We start from the raw sequence: 7957 nt of genomic DNA, 5'->3' as shown, positions 1-7957 counted from the left end.
ATTCATTTTATTTGTATTGTTTTTTTGGTATTGTTATTTTATTTCCCAATTATTATTTTTAAACCTGATCATTATTATTTTTAAATTATTTTTCACGACTGTCAAGACTGGTGCTAGAATATATTTCAGTCTATCACAGACTGAAATATATTCACATTATTATAGTTGTATGTCTTTGGGACTGTGGGAGGAGACCGAGCACCAGGAATAAAACCCACACTGGCACTGGGAGAACATACAAACTCCACACAGGCCCAGCAGCTCACCCAGTTGTTACCCAAAAGCTACTTTCTGTGATGAGAAAGCTAACTCCTTCACTACTGTAGTGAACTTCGACGGAAAGATGATCAAAACTGAAATGAGATAATAACAACAATGACGAAATCTTAACCAATAAACTTATACCAGAAACAGCTATCAGGACCCCTCAGTCACTTAGTGGTTGGACTCTCAATTTACTGCTGGCCTGGATAGACTCACAGTTTATTTTATTTTATGTATTTTTTATATAAATGTGTTTTATTTATTATTTTTTAACATTTATGTTTCAGCCTTCGAGTCGGGTTGTAACATATGGGGGCTCGTCCTAATTTGATTGACCAGGGTTGGATTTCTGTAGTGAATTTGGCTCTGCTGGTTGTGAATAGGCTTGATGTGCAGAGATGGATTTCAGGATCAGTAGAAGCCTAATAGACAGTTACACCTCTTTGATGTGCAACCTAGTTCTTTTGGGGAGACAAGAACGAGTGTGGTGAGAAGGCTGTTTTTCTGTTGGTGATTAGTCTTCCTGAGGAATGTGTTTGTGTCACAGCGCTGTGTTATGCTGGGGATTTTTGTGGAACAGAGTTTAGATGGTCCTGTACACTGTATAAATTGCTGCTGTTCTATCCCTGTTAGGTTACCTGCCACAAGTAGCACCTGAAGACTAGGGGGGAGTTTACTCAGTCTCTGGTTAGGCAGCTAGAGGGACGGGGCTGCAGTGATGTTAGCTGTGTAAGGGCTGCTCTTGCTGTAAGTGTCTTAGGGTAATAGTTTCATTTTGTACGGATCAGTTTGGGTTTTGTGTGTCAAAGTTTGTTCCTCCGTTATGGCTTCTGTGGAGGAATTCTTGAGAGCATGGGAGGAGTTATTGGAGTTTTGCTTGTTGGGTGCCAAATCGAAGTTGGATGCTGTTAGTTTAAGGCTTGAAGTGTTTGATGCCGCTGGCTGTAGTGAGGGGGACAATAGTTTCTGGTGTTTACTGCTAACAGCATGTTTTGCAGACTGTTCAGCTTAAGTTTAAAATGGATACGTTCCATTTTTTGTGATCATGGTCATGCTCTAGTTGTTTCTGGGTAATTCTCGACCCAGTTATGAGAGCTCTGCACAGCCTGTAAAGTGTCTGGGTAGTTGGACCCGGTTACATTCCACTAGGGGTGTCTGTCCTGTTTGCTGTCTCCTTTGTTTTCCAGGAAGGTGATCGTCACTGATGAGCCACACCGGAGACTGGTGTGGCTCCAGCTTTAAAGTCAATCCACATGGACATTGACAGGCTTTTCCTTGGCTGTTAGTCAGTCCAATAAATATTTTATTTATAAGGAACTTGATAATTAGATTTTTGTGACCGTCACTGTACACCTGACAATAACTCTGTAGCAACCCTGAGATTGAGATTTAACTGATCAAGATCAAATTTGGAAGGTTTCCCTTTTTTTCCAAAATTCGTTGGCGTCCTAAATTTTAATATTATGTTACATTCTGTTACTTAAACTAATGGTGTCTTATAGTGGAAACTGAGTACGATTACAGTTAAGATTCTTGGCTGAGTTATTAGTAATCGTTACATATTTTGATATCCATGAATTATTATTTATTAAAACTGCTACAAGCAATAACACTACACCACCACGCCAGCCTAAAGTCGATGTTGTCCAAATGGCCGCCTGTTATCGCCTCTACTTCTACAGCCTCAACTTCCGGAAGATTTTCTGAAAGTGATACAGGTATTTCTCTGGGATGAGCTCTCTCTGCTGGGCAAGTCCCTGGATCATCTTCTGTCCATGGTGTCTGTACAGAAAACATTTCCCTTTTAGCAATTTTTTGTGTACAAGCACAATGCAAAGAAGATTATACAATTATGTCTAAGATTGAACAAACAAATAGCAATTTTCAGAGGAGCCACAGACTAGAGGACTATGTAAGACTTGGTAACCCACCTGACTTTTGGTGCAGCATCCACCGCCATCTTGCTGACCGCAGTAAGGAAACGCTCAGTGAAGATCTTCCCTGATGTTAAGATCTGATCCTCTCCAATGAGGTCGGCCAGCTGGTTGAGGTGCTGTGCTGTGCTCTCCCTCACTGCAACACTAGCGTGACTAAGGAAAGACAAAGATTAGAGAATGTAAGACAAATATGTTTCATGTTATTAACTTTTATTGCTGCTGCTACAACACTTCCTACTGAATCCTGATCAAATCTTCTCGTCTTACCTGAGCCCTGAATTGAATAAGACGCTCATGACTCTTCCAGGGCAGCAGCCCTTCACCAGCGCATCCAGGGCAAGGTTAGACCGCTGGTGTACGAAGATGTTGGTCGTCTTTGCCAACTTCAGCAGCAGGGCGCTGCCTGTCCACTCTGCCTCTGTGTCCATGGCTCTCCCCAAGAGAACATGGAGATCTCCTACGGTGTCCATTGCAGAACAGGAAACGACAGAGCGAAGGTTATTCACCTAGATGGGAAATAAGAACATCAGCCAATACTTCAGTACAGGTACATGCACAAATGGGCAAATTAAAAGGAGGAAAATGTCTACCATACCTCTTCTTTGAGGATCAGGCAGACTTCATGAAGCTTTGTCTGCAGTAGTGCTGGATGGTGTCGTACCAGAGCTCGAACAGAGTTCAATCCATTCAGTTTTGTCTCCCTATGTTCAGATGACAAAATGATTGAACTATGTTGGTCACTACTTTAGGAATAACAGATTGTTGTGTCCGTGTGTGTTGATGTCTTACCAGTCATCTGAGGTCTGCAAGAAGAGAGACAGACTCTCTGCAGGGTTGACCAAGGGCTGGATGTCTGCCTCACGTGCAAAAGCTTTTATCACTCTGGGTCTTGGCCCACAATGAGGTCTTCTTTTGTTGAGTGGGTAAGGAGGTGCCAGAACCTTGGGTTTCACCGCAGGGGTCTCGCGGTAAGGTAGTGTTTTGTTTGGTTGGACAGGAGGTACTGGAACCTTGGGTTTCACCGCAGGGGTCTCGCGGTAAGGTTGTGTTTTGTTTGGTGGGGCAGGAGGTGCTGGAACCTTGGGTTTCACCGCAGGGGTCTCGCGGTAAGGTTGTGTTTTGTTTGGTTGGACAGGAGAGGGTGGAACCTTGGGTTTCACCGCAGGGGTCCCGCGGTAAGGTTGTGTTTTGTTTGGTGGGACAGGTGGTGTTGGAACCTTGGGTTTCACCGCAGGGGTCCCGCGGTAAGGTAGTGTTTTTTTTGGTGGGACAGGTGGTGTTGGAACCTTGGGTTTCACCGCAGGGGTCTCGCGGTAAGGTTGTGTTTTGTTTGGTTGGACAGGAGGGGGTGGAACCTTGGGTTTCACCGCAGGGGTCCCGCGGTTAGGTAGTGTTTTGTTTAGTGGGACAGGTGGTGTTGGAACCTTGGGTTTCACCGCAGGGGTCTCGCAGTAAGGTAGTGTTTTGTTTGGTGGGACAGGAGGGGCTGGAACCTTGGGTTTCACCGCCAGTTTCCAACGCTGATGAGGTCTTCTGTATGGTGGGGCATGAAATGCCTCAACCTTGGCTGTCACCACCTGGGCCCTTCTTGGGGCTGCTGTTGGTTGAGGTGAAGGATGGCGATGGAGCTGGATTTTCTCCAGACTTTCTGCAAATTTCTCCACCTTAATTTGAGCTGTCTGGAGCTTGCATCCATCAGCTACATCCTTTTCTGTTCAAATTAACAGCAAAATAGTCATGAATCCACACATTTCTTAACTGAATTCACATCTTCACCAATATCCATTCAATTCCCATAGAACTCATCATCACTCAACAGTTCATACCTGCTTCTCCATGTTTTAGAGTCATTACTGGGAGACGAGTCCGTCTTCTGGTTTCTACTGGAGGAGGGGAAGGGGTGAATTGGCCGATGGCCCTCAGCTCTTTGGGAGATTCCAGGTCTACTGAGCTGAGGGGGGAGTCGGGGCTTGGGCTCCTGCATGCTTCTGTAAACTTAGCCAATTTACAGGAAAGTATTGCCATCTGACTGCCCAGACGCAGCTTCTTCTCAAAGAAAGGGTCTTCTTCTTGTAAAGTCTGTTTGGTCCTGAACGACCGGCCCCTGTTGTTGTCCCCTGAAATGTGCCTGACCGTTCTTCCTCGCAGAGACAATTCAGGGCTCCTTCTGGGAAAAGCTTGGGGCCGAGGTGAAGGTAGGGCGTCATGTTGGACGGAGAATCCCAGTCTCTTCAGAACAGCGTCGGTTTGGGCTTTCTGGGTAGCACAGAGTCTCTCTGTGTGCTGGATCTGTGCAGCCCTTTTAGCACTTTCAGCTCTCTCGATGTCCAGGATCCTGGACTTAGTGCTGGAGCAACTATGGCCTTCTGGTGGCTGTAACAAAGAAATATATGTATTTTTTAAAGTTAGCGCTTGCTTGTTATTTGTATTTATTTTTTGGACTTCATTTAGTATGATTTGAAATAGGGATGGATGATGTGGTGAAAATCAAAAATCACGATTAGTTTGACCAAATCCCTCAATTTCGATGTTGCAAAGAAATTCTAGGTTTGACCATTGGTTGTTTCACAAAATATTAAGAAAATTAGATTATCAATAAAAAAACAAAAAAATTGTGAAGTGTATTTAATGACCAAGTGGGTAGATGCAAATAATACAACAGCTAGAACAGTCTGATAAGTTCAGAAAATTCCTACTTTACTGTAATGCAACCTATAAATCCAGGAGAAGACAACAGTCATGCCATATTACGATATTACGATATAATTTAGGATAATATCTAGTCTGACATTACAAAATCAATATAATATTCCATATATTGCCCAGCCCTAGTTTGGAAATGTTTTTGCTTCTTCTTTATACACCTATTTTTAAATAGAAGGAGCTTGAAAGAGTTATTTACTTACATCCCTGTCTTCATTGACATTTGTCAACTTTTTCGGTCGTTTGTTGTTTAATGTCTCCAAGATAGACATGACGAACAGAAAAATGCAAATAATCGTCACTCAATTGTAGAGCCGAAACTGAGTAGCTTCTCAACAGGATCAACTGTTAGTCTGACCGGATCTGAACTCTCCCCTGTATATTCTACATGAGCATGTTCTAAGTGATGCCATGGAACATTCTTATGGAATCCATTATGCAAATGAGATGTTCATTGAATTCTCTTCATTGTCTTCTCTTTGTTATAAGATGTTTTCAAAGCATTGTTGATTATAAAAAAAATACCTCAACTTGAAAAGCATGACATCTTTAAGGCTTTGGCACACATTTAATCATTATTGACTGCAATATTTCACATTTGTGTCATCATATTCCCAATTCTCCTCATGCTTTCACGTATCAGGGTCCTTCTGAGGCATAGGTGAGCCAGGCCGTTAACTTCACAGCTCATCCATTCACCATCATCTTCATATGAATCATAAATGAATGACTACAGGCTACTTAAATTCCATATAAACGTCATCATAATATTATTATCCTGACAGGGAAACTATGTGTGCAGGTTCAATGTGTTGTAAAAATAACTCCCAGCATTAAAATTAATATTGTTTTAAGACCTGAGACCCCTTTGAGATACTTTATTTTTTTAAATGATTCATTACAATGCATTCCTATAGATGTAACAATCCCACCATATATTAAGTAGTTAGTAATTAATTCCACTTAAAACCAGCTTCAAAATTAAATAATTGAATAATAATTCAGTGATATGAATGATATCTCTTTGATAGGGGCCATTGTACATAATGAGTATTTGATATTAAAGTGCACTTTGCTGATATAGTTTAACTATAAGTGCTGCTGGTGGCCATGGTACCTTAAGCAGCCTATTACATTAGTACTGCTTGTGCACGTGTTCTCCATGCATCAGGGTAACAGACGACCATTGTATCTCTACATCTGAGGGACAACTCCCTGTCAGAGTCACTACTTATCACCACCCACCCGCTCACACACACACACACACACACACACACACACACACACACACACACACACACACACACACACACACACACACACACACACACACACACACACACACACACACACACACACACACACACACACACACATTCTTCTAAACCCAGCCCTTACATCATTTCACTTTCAACCTAACATCTAACATCTGCATCATGCTTTTTTTTGGCAGCGACAACAGTTACAGTAAATATGGTTTCCTTTACCCTTGGGAAGGAGGTTACTATCCATTTGACTCACATATGATTTCAAAAAGATGTTTTTGGCAAAAAGGTCAACACCTGCCACTCTTCCAGCATGATTCTAACACCTGACAACTGCAAACTCCAAGAGCAATGGGAAAAGTGATTTAGATGCCTTGAAAGCTGTGTGATTTAGAGTTTAATGATGTTTCATTTCCCCTGTGGGAAATTATTAATAACTATAAAGAACGTTAAAGAAATATTTTACTTAACTGCACAGGAGGTATTTTTCATAACAGGATTTGGTCTAGCTGGTGGCAATGTGTCATAAACCATTACCACTAACCTACTTACGATTTACAACCCGATATGCAGTGAAATAAAAAATGGTATGAATGAATAATAAGACTTGTAGGTATTTCCCTTCTTTATTCATTTAGAAAATGACTGCTACCACCATTATTATTACTAGTCACATTACTATTACTATTACCTGTACCATTAAGCATTTTAGCTTTACTTCCACCCTGAAGCCCTTTTGCTTTCTCGTTCTGCAGGTTTCCATGAATCGTTGTGGTACCTGGACCGTAGTCGTGCCTCCTGCTGTGAGCCGACTGACACCCACTACTACTTCCATTATTATTATTAGTCACATTACTATCCCTATTTTCATGGCTATAATTCTACTGTAATAATTGCTGCTGTTATTATAAGTAGTCTTATTATATGAATCATTTATGTCATATACATTGAATGTGTTGTATCTCTGTTATGCTGCTCATTCTGTACACATGACATCTATTGCATTCTGTCCATCCTGGAGAAGGATCCCTCCTCTGTCGTTCTCCCAGAGGTTTCTTCCTTTTTTCTCCCTGTTAAAGGGGTTTTTAGGGGAGTTTTTCCTGTGAATGTGAGGGAAGGACAGAGGATGTGAGGGTGTAAGGACAGAGGATGTGAGGGTCTAAGGACAGAGGATGTGAGGGTCTAAGGACAGAGGATGTGAGGGTGTAAGGACAGAGGAGGTGGACAGAGGATATAAGGACAGAGGATGTGAGGGTCTAAGGACAGAGGATGTGAGGGTGGAGGGATGTGAGGGTAAGGACAGAGGATGGGGTCTACAGAGGATGTGAGGGTGTAAGGACAGAGGAGGTGAGGGTGTAAGGACAGAGGATGTGAGGGTGTAAGGACAGAGGATGTGAGGGTGTAAGGACAGAGGATGTGAGGGTGTAAGGACAGAGGATGTGAGGGTGTAAGGACAGAGGATGTCTCATGTGTACAGATTGTAAAGCCCTCTGAGGCAAATTTGTAATTTGTGATTCTGGGCTATACAAAATAAACTGAATTGAATTGAAAATCAAAAAGGCAAGTCTACTCATGTCCTCTTGAAACACGCACACACACGCACACACACACACACACACACACACACACACACACACACACACACACACACACACACACACACACACACACACACACACACACTGAATACCAGCCTTCACATGATCATAATTATCTCTCCAGTGAGAGTGGGAGGAGGAACAGTCTGTGTTCTCTAATGTTAAGTGGATAACAGTTCAGCCACAGCTC

The sequence above is a fragment of the Anoplopoma fimbria genome, chromosome 10, assembly GCF_027596085.1.
Source record: "Anoplopoma fimbria isolate UVic2021 breed Golden Eagle Sablefish chromosome 10, Afim_UVic_2022, whole genome shotgun sequence".
Lineage (NCBI taxonomy): Eukaryota > Metazoa > Chordata > Actinopteri > Perciformes > Anoplopomatidae > Anoplopoma > Anoplopoma fimbria.
The sequence above is the reverse complement of the archived record's forward strand: the minus strand, read 5'-3'. Positions refer to the sequence as shown.